Genomic DNA, 20,741 nt, shown 5'->3' on the forward strand with positions numbered 1-20,741 from the left:
CCAGGTGGGCACACCGGACCCCAGGTGGCCACACTGGACCCCAGCGGGCCACACCGGACCCCAGCTGGCCTCCAACATTCAAGAGCTCAGAGCACCTTGAGTCCCGGAGAATTTCATCCCAATGTAACTGGGTTTGTGTGATCCGACCTGAGGTCCCTTGTCGTTCTGACCCAAAGACACCCTGGCGTGCAGCTTCTGACCCGTGCCACCTGCACTAGTCGGAGGGAAGTGGAGGCCCCCACACCTGACCCCTCTGCTGTGGGACGTCTTCGCCTGTCACTCCAGGCTCTGTGTGCGTGTCCTCGGTGTAGCAGTGACCAGCACAGGTTTGTATCCACCTGGGGAATGACCCTGTGTTCAATATTCAGCTTCACTAAGCCTCGGTTGTCTTGTCTGTGACATGGGGTCATGAGAGAGCCCCGTCCCGATCTGACTTACGTGGAGAATTCCCGATTCACACGGAGTGCCTGGACTGAGGAGCAGGGCTCAATGGCCAAAGTTTCCTCGCTGGGGCACCCGCAGCCCTGGTCCTGGTGCATAGGTCTCCTCGCTGCCCCGGAAACCCCGCAAGCCACAGAAGGCTCCCGACTTAGAAAGAGAAGTGTGGCCGCAGGTGAGAAACACGGAAGCAGGGACCTCGTTAACTGTGAACGTTATTGTGTTACTGTCGCAGCTCAGAGGGAGGGATGCAGGTGGGCGGGGCAAGGAGAGGAGACCTCGGAACAAGCCCCGCTGTCCACAAAAGTCCCGCACAGACGGCCCCACCCTCAGCAGACACGAAGCGGGGGAAGCCCAGATGGGGCTGAGTTGCCCAGGCTTGGGGGAGTGCTGGCCGGCCGCTCATTTGGGCACGCACTGGATGCTGAGAGCGCCCTCCAGGGGGGCTCCTGGAAGAGTCTGTAGGTTGGCAGGAGGAATGAGAGAAACCCTTCGGAGCGATCAGATCCTGGGCATCCTTATATCTGCCCTGGAGGCAGCCCGGGTGGAACTGGGGCCTCAGGGGTGGGCAGAAGGCATCACAGACCCCTGCAGTGTGTGGAGACTGGTCATCATCACTGTTACTGATCATTGATGGGAGGAACCTAGTTATGACCCAGAGCCAGAAGAGGGACAGCAAGTATTAGCATGGGGGTCCCCAAACTTTTTACACAGGGGGCCAGTTCACTGTCCCTCAGACTGTTGGAGGGCCGAACTATAAAAAAAACTATGAACAAATCCCTATGCACACTGCACATATCTTATTTTAAAGTAAAAAAACAAAACGGGAACAAATACAATATTTAAAATAAAGAACAAGGCCCTGGCCGGTTGGCTCAGCGGTAGAGCGTTGGCCTGGCGTGCGGAGGACCCGGGTTCGATTCCCGGCCAGGGCACATAGGAGAAGCAACCATTTGCTTCTTCACCCCACCCCCTTCTTCCTCTCTGTCTCCCTCTTCCCCTCCCGCAGCCAAGGCTCCATTGGAGCAAAGATGGCTCGGGTGCTGGGGATGGCTCCTTGGCCTCTGCCCCAGGTGCTAGAGTGGCTCTGGTCTCGGCAGAGCGACGCCCTGGAGGGGCAGAGCATCGCCCCCTGGTGGGCAGAGCATCACCGCTGGTGGGCGTGCCGGGTGGATCCCCGTCGGGCGCATGTGGGAGTCTGTCTGACTGTCTCTCCCCGTTTCCAGCTTCAGAAAAACAAAAGAAGAGAAAAATAAATAAATAAATAAAATAAAGAACAAGTAAGTTTAAATCAAACTGACTAGTATTTCAATGGGAACTATGGGCCTGCTTTTGGCTAATGAGATGGTCAATGTCCGGTTCCATATTTGTCACTGTTAGCCGTAACAAGTGATATGACGCACTTCCGGAGCTGTGACGCATGCATGCCGTGTCACCAGAAGTAGTACTGTACATGAGCGACGCCGCGCTTTGCGGTGCCACCACATACAGTGCTCCTCTCACTGACCAACAATGAAAGAGGTGCCCCTTCTGGAAGTGCGGCGGGGGCCGGATAAATGGCCTCAGGGGGCCGCATGAGGCCCGCAGGCTATAGTTTGGGGATGCCTGTATTAGCAGTGATAGAAAGAGACCTGCAGTCCCTCTAAAAACACAGAGATGCCCCACTGAGGTTGCCGTGCAAGGAACAGATCGGCCACGAATGGCGTAGTCCATGCCACTTATCCACCAGAGCAAAGCCAAGGCACCAACGTCTGCCTCCCTGGTGACCAGAGCGTCCCCTTCACAAGGAAGGTCAATGCAGTCATCTACACACCCTGCCTTCCTTCCACCGGGAAGGGGGACGTTCTGTCCCATGGTGCTCAAGGCCACTGGGAAGTCCAGAATGGGGACTTTTTCTCGGTGGCAGTGAGACGCAGTCCTTAGACGAGGTCCTGACACCCACCAGGACCTCCGTGGTGGGTGCAGGGCGCCGTCGCCATTTGGAGATGTTATTTTACAGAGAGGGGCGCTGGTCTCGGCGAACCAAGCCTGGCGGGCTGTCTCCACCTGGGACCTCTTCAACCAGACAGTCAGGTGGGGGTTCAGAGGGGAGCCCTGCACCTCCAGCAACTGCAGCGCCGGGCGTGGAGGGTGCCCGGGGTCACTCGCCCAGTAAGACTCCAGGAGGCGCTGTTCTGTTCTCGCGGGGTCTTTGCAGACCCACAGGGCTCACCGGGCTTCTTGGTCTGCAGCCTGGGGACCCCCCCCTGAGGCCTCCTGCAGACGTCCTTCCCATTCGGGGCGCTTTATTCCCACCAAGCTCTCCTTTGCAGTCAGCCCCCCCCCCCGCCCCAAGCTCAAAACCTGGGCGTTGCTTGCTGCTTTTAAAGCAGCAATTGCCAACTTTTTAGGCTGATCAGGGGACCTCCACTCCCAAGCACATCAAAGACCGCACCCACGCTCCGCTGCTCTGCGTGGGCTCTGCGCCAGGAACACACCCCCCTCACCTGTGCCTCCAGGAGATCCTCTCTCTGCCCCGCCCTCCTCTGCACAGCACAGCCCTGCACACCTGTGACTCACCTGCCGCCTCAGATCTACAGTCAATGTCCCCGAGCCTCAAATTCGAGTTTCACGAGCTCATGTACCTCACCCTTCAAAGCAGCCCTCGCTTTATTAGACAAGTCATATTGGGAGAAACGACATGACCTGCTTGATAAGAAGTTCACGAAGGGTCACTAGGCTGTGTTTCACTAAACACTATCCTAGGATGACATATATTTATCTGTCGTTACAAGTACACAGATCCATCACTACATTTACATTATACTGTTTACCCTGTTTGTTTACTGTTTTCCTATTTCATGACCTCTTTTTCTTTTTTTTTCTCTTAATTTTACCATTTCTAAACATCTGCAGTAAAGCATTAAAAAAATTAAGAAAGTAATACTAGGAAAATTTGTCACTTGACTTGCCAGACACATGTCAGAAATGTGTGTGTCTCCCCTTGACTTGGAAAAACTCTAAGGAGCCATGAACTCAGGTGCCCGGGCAGCCTGAGCCCCTCACAGCACACGTGGGCACGGCCGGCGTCCAGCTCAGCTGACCAGTGACCCCTGACCCGTGAACTCAGACCACTGAGGGCTCTCCCTCAGGACTGATGGGTGTCTCGAAACTCCCGGGTCTAAACCCAGATCTGGGGATCTGTCCCACACCCCCCTCAACCTCACTTCCCACCTCGCCATCCTGGTCAGTGACTGAACAGCTCATTTCTCTGCCCAACAGCTGGAGGTCCCCGCCTCCCGCCCCACCAGGTACCTGCCCCTCCACCCGGCCCAGGTCCCTAGAATTCTACCTCCACATCGCTGCCATCTTTCAGGGAGTCACTGCGCCCAACTCTGCCCTCCCGTAGTCTACCCTTCTGTTGGCAGAATGTTTTTAAAAGTTCAGGACTCTGTTCAAAACCCTCCAAAGGCTTCTGAGCACTCAGTGTCCTGACAATGCTCAAAAGACGCTGCTATACAGACCCTGGCAAGTGCTCTGGTCCCCTTTCCTGCGTTCTCTCCCTCTGGCCACAGGGCCTTTGCACATGCTCTTCCCGCAGCCTGGGAGGCCCCTACCCCGTCACCAGAGCTGACCCCTCACTGCATCCAGGTCTCTGCTTAAATGTCACCAAATCAGCAGGGGACAGGTGCCTATAGTAGCAGCATCCCGGACCCCACCCTCCTTCCCTAATTTCACCACCAGACCCATCAGAACTTGTTGTTTCTAGCCTGATTTCTCCATGAGCCTCTGAACTTCGAGGATACAGGGCTCAGTCCGTTCCTGTTCCCCGGGTTGTAACAGAGCTGTATGGAGCAGGGTCTCAAGTGCAAAGGGATGAATGAGTCCTATTTATATCATCTGTGTTCTTCCATTTCTATGACTCACTATAATTTTTCTACAGTCATTTATCTAAAGTGTGTGTGTGTATATGTGTGTGCCTAAGCAAGAAAAAAAAAACCCACAATGGTCAAACAAGCTGTATTTCTGCACAGAATTCTGGATCTGATGACATCAGGGCTGTGACCTCTTCTGAACAGTGTGTGAGAAAAGCTCTATAGATTATCAAGTACATAAATTGACCAAGAGGCCACCCAGGCCGCCTGATTTTCAGTGCTATTACTTTTTTGCTGGGGAGGTGGGGGTCACAACATGAGACTCTGAGCACCCCGCTGGCTGGATTTATATTCTCCGCTGTGAAGAGGTCTGAGCACCTCGTGCCTGAAATCACACCTCCGGCCCCCTGTCCACGCCTGCCCTGCTAAGGACATGGAGGCACCCCAGAAGCTGCCAGGGACGCGCCTGTCTGACGGGTAGATTGCTAAAGGGCTTGTGGCAGGCCTCTGGCCGGGACCGATGTGTGCCCGTCCGTTAGGGAGCAGGATGCAAGAAACTGATAGGCCCTGGGACAGCCTGCACCCAGGCGGCTCCCGGGGGGACGCCCGGGAAGAAAGACTCGACCCCTCCAGGCCTGGGACTCATGTCGCATCTGCAGAAACCGAGGAGGGAAGGCATCAACCAGACTGGCTACGAAACACCATCACTTTCACCCTCTGGCTCCGAGAAACCCGGCCAGCTGTGAAGGAAACTAGATTTGGGCTCTCGTAAGACTCTGGGCAGTCCGACTGCAGAGAACGTCTATTTTGTTGGAACTATTCAGAAGCCAGCAAGATCTTCTAAACTTGACAATTATTACATACACTTAGCCTCCATGTTTACCCAAAAGAAAACATCCAATCAGACAGAAAGGAGAAGGCGAAGTGACAGACTCCTCAGGGGGCCTGTGTCCTCTCTCCAGGAAGGGGTGGCGGGGTCACTGGGCCACCAGACGCCGGGCTGGGCAGTCCCCAGGGCCACCTGGTCCGCCAAGCTCTCCGGCATTTACGTGAGTCACCAGAACGTTCCTGCTGGGTCTCCAACATCCACAAAGCAAGGGGATCCGGAGATGGCACGGCAGACACACGTTCTATCTCCAGGTGACACCCCATCTATTCCGGCCAAGTGAGGCACACGCACAGGGGTGTCTGTGCCGCTAGTGAACGAGCCACACGTACCATGTTGGGGCAGAAACAACCTACGGAGAGGAAAACTCAGACTGGTAGACAGGCTTCGGTTTGAAGGCATCAAACGGACCTTACACACCCACTGTCATAAAGGCGATTGGACCCTGCTAACGGAATCCCCACCGCCTAGTTAGTCGGGTCTAAACATCCAGGTCTCCGCATGAGTCCAGAGAGTTGCCAAGTTGACTTGAATCTTGCCTACACCTTCCCGTGGGTGGGGAGGTATTTCACAGCGTGGATTTGGTCTCCTAGCACGCAGCGTACGGCGGACAAACACGGACCATTTAGATGTTCTGGACACTGCCTTGGGTATATTTTCCAAACCAGGAGTATGTTTCTTTTTTTTTTGCCAGGAGAAAGCTGTGACCAGGTCAGCGGGCTGCGGGCTGCGTATTTAAATAAAAACTTAGGCTTCAGTGATATTTTGGTAGCTATCCCTGGGATAATCTTCGGAGAGCCAAAATCACCCCAAGTGTCACGTGCCCCCCACCCCCAAGGGGGCTTGTGTGACTTGATTATACACAGCAGACTGAATTTAGGGAAATCTCAGTTGTATGCCGGATAAAACGCTGACGGGCTTCCCTGGGTGGCCGCCCTCCATGAGAAACCGGACTTCACCCGCAGGCCCTCGGGGTGGGTGGGCCCTGTGGGTGGGCCCCCTCTCCGGGTCAGCCTGCAGCTGTGTGCCCCCTCGGCCAGGGCGGCCGGCCAGAGCTGGGGCTCGGGAGATCTGAGAAAGGCAGGCTGAAGCGGCCACTCCGCCCCACCCCTCCCCGGTGGCCTGGCCATGCGGAAGCCGCCCTCCGCTCCCCTGGGTGGAGGTCAGGCCCGGGGAGACAGGACGGGGCATCAGAGCTCGCTCGGAACTGACTCATTCCTAATGAGTTTTCCTTTCCTTGTACAGAGGCCGATGCATGTAGAGAGAAAAGAGCCTGTTCCAGAAACTTCCTCCCCAGAAACCGGGAGGTCGGCCTCTGAAGACGACAACATGGTTGTGCACAGACAGAATCCCTTCCAGACTCTGGGGGTACACTCGTGACCCCCCGCGCCCCCGCGGCTGACTCTGGGGGTACACTCGTGACCCCCCACGCCCCCGCGGCTGACTCTGGGGGTACACTCGTGACCCCCACACGCCCCCGAGGCTGACTCTGGGGGTGCACTCGTGACCCCCACGCGCCCCCGAGGCTGACTCTGGGGGTGCACTCGTGACCCCCACGTGCCCCGAGGCTGACTCTGGGGGTGCACTCGTGACCCCCCGTGCCCCCGAGGCTGACTCTGGGGGTACACTCGTGACCCCCATGTGCCCCCGAGGCTGACTCTGGGGGTACATTCGAGACCCCCCTGCGCCCCCGAGGCTGAATCTGGGGGTACACTCGTGACCCCTATGCGCCCCCGAGGCTGACTCTGGGGGTACACTTGTGACCCCCCATGCGCCCCCGAGGCTGACTCTGGGGGTACACTCGTGACCCCCACGCGCCCCCGAGGCTGACTCTGGGGGTACGCTCGTGACCCCCACGCGCCCCCGAGGCTGACTCTGGGGGTACACTCGTGACCCCCACGCGCCCCGAGGCTGTGCTGCCGCCACTCCTCAGACGGCCCAGCCCGGAATCTTCTTGTGGGCGCCTACCTGCCAAGGTGCCGTCCTGGGAACAAGGAACACGAAACGACCAGGGACAGCAACGGATCACGGGCATCTCTGGGGTGCCGAGTGCCCCACGCGGGACGCCGGGGTGCGCACAGCGACGGATGGGCAGGGCTCACAGGGACCCGACCATGGCGGGCAGATGGGAGCAGCCTGCAGGAGGCCGGCTCTGGTTCCTGCCTTAAGGTGACTCATTCTCCATGTCCAACTGTAATTTCTGGGGCAGGAGTGTCATGTTGATTAATCACATCTCCTCCGGGTTTAAAAAGAAAGTTTAAGTTTCGGCCCACTCTCGGTGACGCAAGTCACCAGGCCCTGTCGGCAGCAGCTCCAGCACGTTGGTCCCGGAGGACCCAAACCACCCAGAGACACCTCTCCCCAGCTGACCTGTCCCCTGGTGCGTGGCTGCCTGCACCCCAACGTCCCGGGCTCCTGACCGGCCACGCAGGGGACACCTGGCCTCCATGGAGTCACACTGAGATCAGAAGAAGGAGGGTTGGTGGTCTCTGAATGTCCCCACGTCCCTCCTGCACACGGAGAGCCCTGGAGGGGGCTGATCCTACAGCACCCCAGCTTCCTCCGCCTCTTGACCCTGGACCCCGCGGGTCTGGGCAACGGCCCAAGTGGAAAGCCAACACGTGACCGGTGTCCCCTTTCCCGGCTGCTGCTCCCTTGGCAAGGGAGGCAGGCAGAGGCTCCGGTTACGAGAGAGGGCCAGCCGCACCGAAACTGGACGCCGCCCCGCCAGCTTGGGGGACTTCTCCTCCCGCTGACGGGAGTCTCACCTCTGGAGCCCTGCCGTGTCCGCTGGGAGCGCGGGGCCAACGGCCGCCCCGCAGCCCCGGGAGGGCACGCCCCATCGGAGGGTCCCCGGGCACACTGGCCTCACTCCCTGTGTCGTCCGCAGTGGACCCCACCCTGGTTCGACATGGAGTTTAGTTTGGGGGGTGGCAGCAGCCGCTGTTTGAGCCCCACCACCACCAACAGGCCGCCTGGGCATAGTCATGTGTGCAAAAACCACGTGTCCGGGTCTGAGTCAGAAAGGCGTCCTGCCCCAGGCAGGCACCGCGTCACCTCGGCCAGCGGCCCCTGAGAGTCCGTCTACTAGGAGCAGGGCTCTGTCCATCGGCCAGCGGCCCGTGAGCGTCCGTCTACTAGGAGCAGGGCTCTGTCCAGACGGCAGAGCGAGGACAGGCGGGGCGGCCGTGTCCAGGGAACTGTGTCTGAGAGGTCGTGGCGCTCAGAGGAGCCGGCAGGTTCTGTGCTCCACACCCGTTCACGTCCATATCTGTCCCCCCACAGCGGGCGACCCAACACCACCCACCGGCTCCACGGGGACAGTGGGAGAAACCCTGGCGCTGTGGCGGGGCCACACGAGTGACACTTCTCACTCACGGTTTTCACTGTGGGCACCGTGATGCCTGGGGGTTGGCACGATGACCTGGGGTATTTTCACCGGCCTGTGAAAGTAAGAAAACCCGGGTCCGGAGAACCAGAGGGCTGTGGGCAGGGGGCAGGGGGCAGGGAGGGGTGGCTGGGGAAGGTCTCTGACCCCTGAGCTTCCTACTGCCCAGCCTCGTCCCTGCAGGCAACTGGCCACCCCGCTGGGGACTGTTCGTCCTGGCGTGTGGGACCAGTCCTCTCCTCTCCTCAGGTAACGCCGATGAACTCGGGCTCTTTGGAGGCTACACCCCCCAAGCCTGAGGACGGCGATCCCAACCTCCTGCTTGCCCTCCCACACCCCCACCAGGAGCCCCCGTCCATGTCTGTGTCACGTTTTCTGTTCCTCTGACTTGGTTTCCAAAGCATCCCTCAGCCATCTCCCAAACGCTGGCGTTCTTTCTCCCCTCCCCGCCTTCTTGAAGACCTAACAGGCCTCCCAATTTCTGCGACATTAAACCGACCCATTTGAGAGGGAGCCCGCCAAATAACACCTTTGTGCATGGGGTTCCCCGTCCGCTCTGAGCAATCCGGGAGCACCTGTCTCTTCCCCGGACAGTCATTGCTTTATCTTTTTTTCTTTTTTTCTCTGAAGTGAGAAGCAGGGAGGGGGAGAGACAGACTCCCGCATGCACCTGACCGGGATCCACCTGGCATGCCCACCAGGGGGCGATGCTCTGCCCATCTGGGGCATTGCTCTGCTGCAACCAGGGCCATTCTAGCACCTGAGGCAGAGGCCATGGAGCCATCCTCAGCGCCTGGGCCAACTTTGCTCCAGTGGAGCCTCGGCTGCAGGAGGGGAAGAGAGAGACAGAGAGGAAGGAGAGGGGGAGGGGTGGAGAAGCAGATGGGTGCTTCTCCTGTGTGTCCTGGCCGGGAATTGAACCCAGTACTTCCACACACCAGGGCAACGCTCTACCACTGAGCCAACCGGCCAGGGTCTGACATCACTTTATCTCGAGTGTCCCAGCCGGGATTCTGCACATGCTCTTAGTCCCCTGACCGCACGCCTTTCCTGGGCATCTGGACACTTGGCTTCTCTGCCTTACTGTTTGGCTTCCCCAGCAGCAAACACAGTGCCTGGCCCAAGGTGGTGCTCGGTGGCACCTGCTGAAGGGACACTCAGACCCAGTACACTGCGGACCAGCAAAGACACCAGGGAATGCAGGGCCCGGCCCCTTCCTTCGACCGCCCACCATGTGGCTGGGACAACAACATGCACGACACTGACCCCCACAGGAGAGCAAGGCGTGGGGTTTCCACCACGTCTTCTGGGCACGCAGGAGACCGGACGCCCAGACAGCTCCCTGGCCCGTCCCACCACGTGTGCTGCGGTGGGTCCTGTTCATCCGTCCATCCCCCTGCTGCCGAACACGGCAAGGAGTTCAAGGTCTAACCAACGGGTGGCATGTCACCTGCTCGGCAGGCGTGGGATTGGGCGGGGACATTCATCACGATGGTGGTCTGTGGTCTGCCACCCCAAGTCACAGGGGAAGGTCAGCCCGCCCGTGTGACAGAGCTGGCAGCAGATGGGCTGGAAAGGAGGATCTTGTGATCACCCCTCCAGACCAGAAATACTTCTGGTCTGCAGCCAGCGACCAGAAGGAGAAAGCGTCATTCTCTCTCAACGAGTTCAGACGGGGATGAGAAGAGAAGCCCATTCACTTCAAGGGGCTGGGCAGGGGCTGCAGACCGCCTGACCCGTCCAGCAAGACCACAAAACACCAGCCCTGGAAGGCCCTGTGATTCCCAAACAGGAGTCATTGATTTCCTGTGGCCCTTGGGGGGGGGGGAGGAGAAAGAATCAAATATTACTTACTCTTTCCCTTTAAGGCAAGTTAAGCTTACTCAGGACGGATATGTTGAAACAGCTTTCCGTCACTTTAAAGAGGAAGCTAGTCTATTGGCCGGACAGACTGCTGATTTAAATCTTGTCGAGGACGCATACATTACCTTAAACATTCATTTATTTTTTAAGTTCAGCTTAGATGCCGCTCTGAGAAACACAGATCTAGCCAGTGCCACCCATTGCACAGATAACAAAACTGAGGCTTGTCCGGGTTTTTACCGAAAGCGGTTTTCCCTGAGGTTTGTTCATGAGGCTCAGATTAAAACACTGGAATCAAACAAGCCTGGGGGTGGGGGAGGCAGATTTAAGGGCTAACGCTGCCTGAATCAATGGTCTGCCCTCAATAATGACACCCACCGACAGGAATTTAACACCAAGAATGCACGGCGGGGCGGGAGCTGCTGACACGGAAAGGGACATTGGGATGCGTGACAGCCCTTGCACACAGGCTCCGGCGCTGAACCAAGCCATCACCAGCCAACGCAAGGGGACGCATGCCATCCTGACCCGAACGGTCAACGGGCCCGCCAGGACTGCTCAGGAGAGAGGACCGAGGAGGCCACGGCTCCTGACGTGTCCCTGTCCTGACGTGTCCCTGTCCTGACGTTACTGGCGTGCTCCTGCCTCTCAACCAGTCTGGGGCCATCCACCAGCTTTCGGAGGACCCGGCAGGATCCAGCCCAGTGAGCAGCCAGCGGGATTCTGGGGACGAAGGAACGAGTTCCTTTACTGACTGTACACCGCGTCCGTAAACGGCTAACCGAGATATCCAGGGCAATAAGCCAGTGACGACACTGTACAGCTTCATCACCAGCCTCTAGTAAGGAAACGAGGGAGCACACCTTCCTTTTACACCGTCTCCAGGCGGCTGCCCCTCGGTGCACGTCCTTCGGGAATCCGAGACGCAGCCTGGGTGCCGCGGCCGCAGCCCCGCTCACGGCAGGTGCGGGAGGGTGCTCCCTCGCCCCCGGCGTCCGAGAACCACTCAACGTCGTTTCCTAAGGCTTCACAGGACGGAACATCCACACCACGGGACACTGAGGAACAGGAACTCACCAGTTTTACAGTAAGGTGGGGTGGGTGGGGTCAGGGGACAGTCCTGTGGGCCGAACCCTCCACCTGCGGGGTCTGACACCATCTCCAGGTAGATCGGGTCAGAACCGAGCTGGACCGTTGGACACCCAGCTGGTGTCTGAGAACTGGTATTGTGGCAAAGAACGCCCACACGGACTGGATGTGGGTACGGAACTGTCCCTGGTAAAAAGGAGATTTGAGATATTTTGGGAAACACGTTTTGTCCAGACAGACCACCCGGGCCTTCTTTTTGGTTCTGCAGAGACCCGGACCCTGCTGATCCGGGCAGCTTCCCAACGCCCGCTGCCGTCCGTGGCAGGCCAGTGGCCGTCTGTACACCCCCTCTCCCTCAGCCATCTGGGTGACTGTCTCAGGGCGACCTTCTAGCAGAGCTGGCGGGACGGCCGAACAGGTTCCCGGACGCTGTAGCAATTTCTGCTCACAACAGCGGTGGGTGCCCGCTGCCCGCCCTCCGTCAGCGGTCCGCGCAAAAGCCTGGCTGACCTGACGTGGGGGCAAGAGAACACCAGTGTTTAAATTCGCGCGCCTTTGGCCACGACTCTGATACTTTCTCATATAGCGACACTTCTCGTTTCCTGGCTTTGGGACGATCCTTTCGGTTCCTTTACTCCCACGACGGTGTTCAATTCAACCTTACCAGCGGCCAATACCTCCTCGACTCCCTCAGTCCTGCAAGCACCGATCCGCTGGCGCACGGCGTAAACTCTGCGTGACGCCGCCCCATCAAGCTTCCCTTCGTCATCCCGCCGCCAAGCACAGAAGGGCCTCCCCCGCCCCCGAAAGCACAACATCGGATGAACAGTCGAGTCTGTTTTCCTTACTTTAAGAATGCGGTCTGTGCACCGACAGGAACGTGAGAAGTGGTTATTTCACCGCTCCGCTCCGCGCTTCACAAGCAGACAGCAGAGTGCGACTCTCCTGTGTCGTTCCCGGACAATCTGTCCCCTCCCGAGTGATGCCATCTCAGTGCGTTCTCAGTGTGCGTGGACACTGGGGTTGGGACTCTGGCCTCCGCTGTGCTGTTTGTCGGCTATTTTCAGAACAACACCAGCCCTTATTTAACTAAGGGGTCCCTCCACTGGGCTACGCAGAAGGACCCATTACCATGACCCGTTCTGTTTCCAAGTCTCCTCTCTGTTATTTACACTTACATTATTTTTTTCCTTCCCAATGAACTTCAGAATAACTTAATCAAGTATCTTCCCACCTTTTCCTTCCTTTAAAATAAATAACCCCAATAAATAAATAAATAAATAAATAAGTAGCCCCACCAGGCTTTTGGTGACACGGCATTGGTACAGACTGACATTCTCATACTGTTCTGCTTTCCTTCCAGCAACATAGCGAGTCTCTGTTTACTGAAGAGTGGGTCCCGGGGCCTGGCAAACCCTTTCCGTGAAGAGACAGGGGTGCCTCAGACTCGGGGGGCCTACGGTCTCTGCCAGGAAGCCTCACGTGCGCCCTCGCGTCAGGCGGTCCCGGACACCCATCAGTTCTAGCTCTGCGGGATGTCCGCACCTTGACCTTGGACCCCCGGCACCGTGAGAACGGATCTGTAGTTTGAAGCCACCCAGCTTGAAGAGAACACGCCGCCCCCCACCCCTGTGACGGGGGGAACTGAAGGGTCTGGACACGGAGTCGTCCCCTCAAAGGCTCCCTCCCCTCCACGGCGCGGGGCGGGTGTGTCCACCTGCTTCTCGTCACACCTGTTCCCAGCGCTCTCTTCTGCCACCTCTGAGGCAGCCGGAACTCCGAGGAGCAGAGGGCAGTGCAGCTCCCGCACGGAGGGTCGTGGCGTCTCCCGTAAATGCGCGATCTTGCTCCCAAGCAACCGGAACGTTCTTTCCCGAGATCCCCACCGAGTGCCCCCCACCCGCCCGTGGCTGCTCACCACGTCCCTGGCGGGCAAGTCAGGCGTCGGCAGGCAGTGGGGTACCTCCGCCTCTACACCCCAAGCTCTCTGTGGAAATCCTGTCACGTCACCTTGCAAAGCGAGGAACTTCGCCTCAGCGGTGGCCCAGCAACGGGGGCTTTGAACAAGTCGCTGGAGCTGCCCGAATGGTGCGCTGAACTGAGACCGTGCCCAAACCGTGAGAACAGCAGAGGCAGGAGGCGGGGCAGACAAAGCAGAGGCCACCCCTGCGCTGCGGGCGGGCCGGGCGGGCTTGGCCTGCAGCTCAGGAGACAGCACTGAGAAGTTCCTTCTGGGGAGCTGGGGGAGGGGGGGACCCAGACAGTCTGCAGCAGTATCTGCACCAACGAAGGAGACACTTAGCAATTCAAGCAGATACCCCCGTGCGGTCACAGCACTGAGAGCAGGCGCAGGGGCGGAACCTCGCTGAGGAGTCACCGGGGAGTCCCCGGCGGCTGCAGAAGCTGAGGGCGGGCGAGAGAAGGCTGGGGACGGCGTCCGGGATGGGCTTGGACCCTGAGCATGGCTCCAGACACAGGTGCCGCCTGATGGTGGCGGCGAAGACGGGAGGGGACCCCCCGCCGGGGGAGAGAGGGCTAGCTGACCCCAGGATGGACGCGCAGAAGAGCGCAGGCCGGAGGTCAGACAGCCCCTTCCTTGGCATTTAGGCTTTTCACATACCCTCTGGCACAAACCGCGCCTCACCTTTACGGACGCATCAGGAGACAAGCGCTCTGGACAAAGACCAGGGGAGAGGAACCGGCTGTTTGGGGACCACGTGATGTTTCTGTGGCATAGCTACCTGCCACCTTCTCCCCAGGGGGCCAACCCTCTCGGCAGCCTGCCAGGTAAGCGGCGGCTTCCTCCCCGCACCCACAGACAGGGATGCACGGCAGGGTGGCATGCCGATCACGCCGCCCGCCGCCCCACTGCCGAGACTCTGAAGGCCCCGCTCTGCCCCCTGCGTCCCCGCTTGCTTGGTCTTCTGGCGTGGGTACGGTGTCCTCACCTGATCCTTAGTCAGTTATTACAATGTCACCATTGTCTTCATCCTCCTCTTCAAGTGCACTCTGGGACGGGTGACTTACCCTCTCTGAGCCTCTGTCTGTAGGACATCTGCCAGACCAGGGAAGCCCGATGCCTCTAACGATGATCCCTCTTCACTGTCTTACTTGTGGAACAAGGACACGTGGGCACAGCACGGTGTCCCCCAAACAGCCATGTGCTGGGACCCAAACGAACTCAGGCTCCTATAAACCACAAATTCCCCGCACTTCTACTTGGAGGCGTCCACCTTCACTGAGAACCAGAGCCACCACCTCCTCAGGCCGACGACCCTACCCTTTCGTCAGCGGTGCCCCTCTGCTCCAGGTCTGAAACGCCTCAGATGGGCACGTGACTCATCTTCTCGGTCCCTCCATGACTCATCTGTAAGATGGGGACAATGACACTACCTGCCTCCTCAAAGTCTGTGGCCAGACGCTGCCGCCACGTGCCAGGTGCCCAGGGCAGTGCCAGGGGCAGCTCCCGGGCCAGGTTCCTGTCTCGGCACCGTGAGCATTCCGGATGGGTCACTTCCGGATGGGGGATGTCCTGCTGCCCCTGGCGGCACCCAGGGGCATCCCCGTTCCCAGGCACCCCAAAGTGTCTTCAGCCATTGCCCAGTGTCCCCGGAGGGCAGACTGACCCTGTCGAGGTCTGAGGACGCTGTCCTGGGTGAGGGCTACCCCGTGCTGGTAGCTACCCTTCAGATCTGAGCTCTGGCTAGTGCCGGCTGTCTGTCTCTCTGTTTCCTCCCCCTCCCATGTCCCGGGTCACCTTCAGGTCTGTCTCCACCCTCCGGGCCGTGCCCACATGCTTGTGCCCCGAAGAACTCCCCCAATTAAGAGCTTCTCAACCCTGGTTTCTACGACAACCACCTGGGGAAGCTTTTAGACAAAACTTTCACTTTTAAAAAGCCCTCCCTCAGTGATTCTCCTGATTCTCATTGGCAGACGGGGTGGAGACTGACTGCCTGCCTGTGCAGGCTGGACTCGCCCAGCTGCCCACACACACAGGGAGTCCAGACCCCATTCTCTGGGCCCCAACACAGACGGTGGTCTGAGACGTCCCCCCACCCCCAGCCTCCCTGAGGCCCAACCCAATTCTCGCTCCCTGTGAGGATGCAGCCCTTCTCCAAGGCCCTGCACCCCCCCCCCCCAGTCTGCATATCCTCGTTCTTTGCAGAAAAATCCACTCGTTCAGCAGCCCAACTGCCATCTGCTTCATCAGGCCCGCTGTCTCCCACCCAACCCCCCACCGTAGCAGCCCTTATGTCGGGTGCTGCTGGGTGCTGCTGGCGTCAGCTGAGCCGCCCGTCAGAAACCCAAGCTCAGCACGTTCAGCCAGGCGTGCTGCTCCCCCTGCCCGGAGGGTTCCCTCTGCCCCTGCCAGGCCTGGCCCACTGGGCCACCCTGCACGGATGCCCCTGCACAGTTCTGCAGTCATGACTCCGACCTGACCCCATCACAAACCCACAACAAGGGCAGCGGCACTTTCTAGATGTGACTGCACACAAGCTCTCGAGCCAGCACTCTCAACGCGGCAGGCCTGGTTCCTCTGTGGCCGTGCACCTGTGCACCGAGCCCGCACAGGTGGGAGTGACGGGTCCCCCACCGGCTGCAGGCTGGAGCCCCCGGGGGATGTCAGCTCTTCTCTTCAACGAGCAACGCCGTCCTGAGTGACCCCCGGAGCCCGCACGGAGGGCCCCGTAACAAGCAGCCCGCTGTGGCCTCCGGAATCCGGGGACCCTTCCACCCCAGGGCCTGGCGTGCTCACAGTTGCCCACACAGAGGCCTCACTGCCCCGCGTGCAGAACTGACCCCACAGAACTCCGCTGGGCGTGAGTCTGACTGGGGTTTATCCTGTGATGACCTACCAGCTGGACCACAGGAGTAACCGGCCAGGCACCCAGGGCAGCTCACTGTGTCCTGAGAGGCAAGAGAACCCGGTGCGGACCCAGGCCGGCGAGGGAAACTGGGAGTGAGGCTCGGGATGGGGCCAGGCCTGTGGGCACACGGACCCCTGGTTGTGAAAGGAAGACGCTTGTTCCCAGTGAAGTCGGTCACGTGCCCCATAGACACGAGGGGGCAACCACAGTTTGGAATTTTGTGTAAGACACAGACACATAAAACCACACACATAGAAACACACCCAGACAGACACTCTCATACACAGAGAAATACACAGAGAGACACATGTAGACACACTCACGTGCAAGAGAACAAGGGGAAAACCTGGCCCGTAACTCTGGCTGCTCCCCTGCTCCCATGAGAAGAATTGCAGGGACCCCGTCCGTAACGATCACCCCACTCAACAGGCACAAACAAGCCTCCGCAGATGACAAGCCGTCTGGTGAGGACCCTGAGCCACTCACTGAGGCTGTCAATCACTAAACTGTGCTGTGATGTGGCGGGGAGAGGGGGACCACGGACTACGCACCCCCAGAGGCAGGAACCTCTGTCACAGTTACTGCTTTTGCTGCCCCCGCCCGGACAGCTCCCCCAGGGTGCTCCCAGCAGCTGCCAATGCCCTGTGACCCCACGCAAGGGCAGAAGGACAGCTGCCAGTGTCCATGGAGGTCCAGTCCTGTGGGCATCATAAGCTTCCCTCTGAGTCAATGCCACATATGTGGTCACCGGCCCCGGCGCCCCCAGGCACCCTGCAACAGGACCTAATGAATTGGCTGTCCGCTGCTTTTTAACTGCGCCTCTCCAGCCAGGCCATTAGCTCTGGGTCAGCGAGGGGCGCCCGTCTCTCAACATCCCTGGCACCCCCTGCGGTACCTGGCACAGTGACAGTCACTCGATAAGTAGCACTTAAGCCCACGAAGGGCTCGGGGTTGGCTCTGATGTCACGGCACACGAGTGCGGCTGCTTCTCCGAAGCCCGACGTCCTCTGTCCACGGACCCGAACGGGGCAGGGGTTCGTCCTGACACCTGACAGTCATCAGACGCGCCGTCTTCCTTAATCTCAGTCGCTAACCACACGGGTACCGAGGGCTCGCCCAGCACTGTGAGCTGCGGAAGAACGCAGGAGGACGAGACTGTCCCCGTTCCCACAGGCGGGCGGGCGGGCGGGCGTGCTGAAGACACGGGCAGGGACCGCAATGGAGACCGTGACAAGGCAGCCCACAGGGGCAGGATCTGCACATGCGATCAAGTTAGCATGAGGTCACACTGGACTCAGGTGGGCCCTCCACCCAACCAACCACCGTGTCTCTGTCGGGAGACGTGGAGACGCAGCCACACAGAGGGAAGGTGGCTGTGGGAAGAGGAAGCCGAGACTGAAGTGACGAGGCTACCACACAATGAACCCCAAGATCTCAGTAGGAAAAACAAGGACGGGTTCATACCAGAGTCTTCAGAGGGACCGAGACCCCTGGAGACACCCTGGTTCCCCGTGTGGAGCCTCCGGAAGGCGGCAGAATACACTGCTATTGTTTTAAGCTGCCCAGTTCTGGGTCACTTGTTACACGTCTCTGGGAAATGGATACACCCAGGAACCTGGGACACCCAACAACATCTGCTGGACATCGAGGGTGTGTCAGGCACTGTCCTAGGTGCTTTCTGGGCGCTCTTTCCCCTGGACGTCCCAGCCCCTCTGTGAGACGGACACGATGACTAACTCCGTGTTACAGACCAAAGTGCAGAGAGGCCAGGAAACCTGACCAAGATTTCCTAACGGCTGACAGGCGGGGCCCAGTGGGTCCAGGGCCCATGGCCAGAGCCCCGCGCCAAGACCAGACGGATCAGCTCGCATCTAGACAAACTCCAAGAATGCGAGATGTCCCTCCACCTGTCCGGCCTGGCGCCTGGTGACCGGAGCCTGGAGGACCCCCCCCCACCCTCAGGGCTATCAGAACATCAGGCCCCTATTGTTTTTTGTTACACCAAAGCATAGATGAGTAACCCTCCGTGAATCACCCCGTTTTCTCACAGCTTCTCCTACACGTCAGCACCAGGCAAGACCCAATGCACTTGAACGTCTCCTGCAGGACGGAACGAACCGGAGAATACGGCCTGCTTCCCTACAGTTCTGACTGCAGCCTCGTGACGTCAGGAGAGGCCCGTGGACGGGAAGGGGGGGGAGCCAGCGTGACCTGGAGCCCAAGGGCACCGTGGAACCCAGGGCGGCCGGGAGAACTCGCCTCCACCCACCTCTGCCTGTGAAGAACCAGGGACAAGTATTTCGATGGAGAACGAGGAAAAGGGACCAGGGGGAGAAAGCAGGTCCCCCGAGGAGGACGGGGGCGCCACCTCAGGTGCTCTGTCCTCCGCTTTATCTCCTCAAGCTCCCACCAGATGTCCAGGTCACTGCTGGTGACACCTTCTCCCAGGCCCGGTCCTCTGCAGGAAGTCAGCAGCCCCGTGAGCAGGGGCCGGCTCCCCAGCCTGCAGCTGCACCCCCCGGGGCCCCTTCCCGCGGGGCCGGCTCCCCAGCCTGCAGCCGCACCCCCCAGTCCCCATCCCGCGGGGGCCGGCTCCCCAGCCTGCAGCCACACCCCCCAGTCCCCTTCCCGCGGGGGCCGGCTCCCCAGCCTGCAGCCGCACCCCCCCCCCCCGGGCCCCTTCCCGCGGGGGCCGGCTCCCCAGCCTGCAGCCACACCCCCCAGTCCCCTTCCCGCGGGGGCCGGCTCCCCAGCCTGCAGCCACACCCCCCAGGCCCCTTCCCGCGGGGCCGGCTCCCCAGCCTGCAGCTGCACCCCCTGGGCCCCCTGTCCTCAGGGTGAGCGCCTGTGATTTCTCACCTGGCAGCTTCCTGACCACGGACTCCGTCCCTCCTGCCCCCTGCGCTGGTCCTTCCTGCCGCCTTCGGATGGTTCTCGTCCTCCACCCGCCCCGGTGTCCAGCGTCCCCAGTGTTCAGCCCCATCCTTCCGCTCTCCTCTCAGGGGGCATTCTCCTTTGGGGCCTGGACACAGCCAGGCCCCAGGACCGGGGCTAAGGGCTGCCCAGCCTCTGCCGATGCCCAAGCCCGGTCTCTGCAGCCCCACGCGGGAGGCTCCCACCCATGGCCTCACCCTCCAGCCCAGGCTGCCCGCACCCCCCTCCGTGCTCAGCGAAGGCCATGCCCACAACCACTCATCCTGGAGTCCCCCCCCCAAACACTCAATTCTTCAGCTGAAACAGCAGACGTTTTCTAAAAAGCAGCGTTTCTGACCCTCAGCACGACTGACACTCGGGGCCTGACCAGGTCTTCTGTGGGGCCGTTCTGGGCACCGCGGGAAGGGACCCCAGCCTCCCTCAGCACGACTGACACTAGGGGCCTGACCAGGACTTCTGTGGGGGCCGTTCTGTGCACCGCGGGAAGGGACCCCAGCCTCCCTCAGCACGACTGACACTCAGGGCCTGACCAGGACTTCTGTGGGGGCCGTTCTGGGCACCGCGGGAAGGGACCCCAGCCTCCCTCAGCACGACTGACACTCAGGGCCTGACCAGGACTTCTGTGGGGGCCGTTCTGGGCACCGCGGGAAGGGACCCCAGCCTCCCTCAGCACGACTGACACTCAGGGCCTGACCAGGACTTCTGTGGGGGCCGTTCTGGGCACCGCGGGAAGGGACCCCAGCCTCCCTCAGCACGACTGACACTCAGGGTTGACCAGGACTTCTGTGGGGGCCATTCTGGGCACTGCGGGAAGGGACCCCAGCCTCCCTCAGCACGACTGACACTCAGGGCCTGACCAGGACTTCTGTGGGGGCCGTTCTGGGCACCGCGGGAAGGGACCCCAGCCTCCCTCAGCACGACTGACACTCAGGGCCTGACCAGGACTTCTGTGGGGGCCGTTCTGGGCACTGCAGGAAGGGACCCCAGCCTCCCTCAGCACGACTGACACTCAGGGTTGACCAGGACTTCTGTGGGGGCCGTTCTGGGCACCGCGGGAAGGGACCCCAGCCTCAACCCTCCCGGCACCGGCAGCACGCCATCCCCGGTCGTGATGACCAACAATGTCTCCAGATATTGCCAGATGTCCCCTGCCGGCTCCAAAGGGCCAGACAGTGACGCCTTAGCCTCTGTCGGCCACGTGGTCTCTGCTGGAACCACTCAGCTCTGCCTCTGAGAGGTGAACTCAGCCACAGACAGGGAGCGGTCACAGCTGGGTCTCAGTGAGACCTCGCCCACCACGGCGGGCAGCACAGACCAACCCTCCCGTCCCGGGGCGAGCTCACACCCCATCCGGACGCTGGCCCGCAGGCGACAGCACTGAGTGAGGTGGTCCTGGAGTCCAGAGACGGTGGGTCCGAGCG

The 20,741-nt window shown here is 60.1% G+C and overlaps 1 protein-coding gene across 2 annotated transcripts in view; it reads right to left on the reverse strand.

Moving 5' to 3' along the window:
• The window catches only part of SH3BP4 (SH3 domain binding protein 4), a 90,393-nt gene that overhangs the window by 19,496 nt on the left and 50,156 nt on the right, over positions 1–20,741 (reverse strand). The window lies entirely within an intron of this gene.

The sequence above is a fragment of the Saccopteryx bilineata genome, chromosome 5 (assembly GCF_036850765.1).
Source record: "Saccopteryx bilineata isolate mSacBil1 chromosome 5, mSacBil1_pri_phased_curated, whole genome shotgun sequence".
Classification (NCBI taxonomy): Eukaryota; Metazoa; Chordata; class Mammalia; order Chiroptera; family Emballonuridae; genus Saccopteryx; species Saccopteryx bilineata.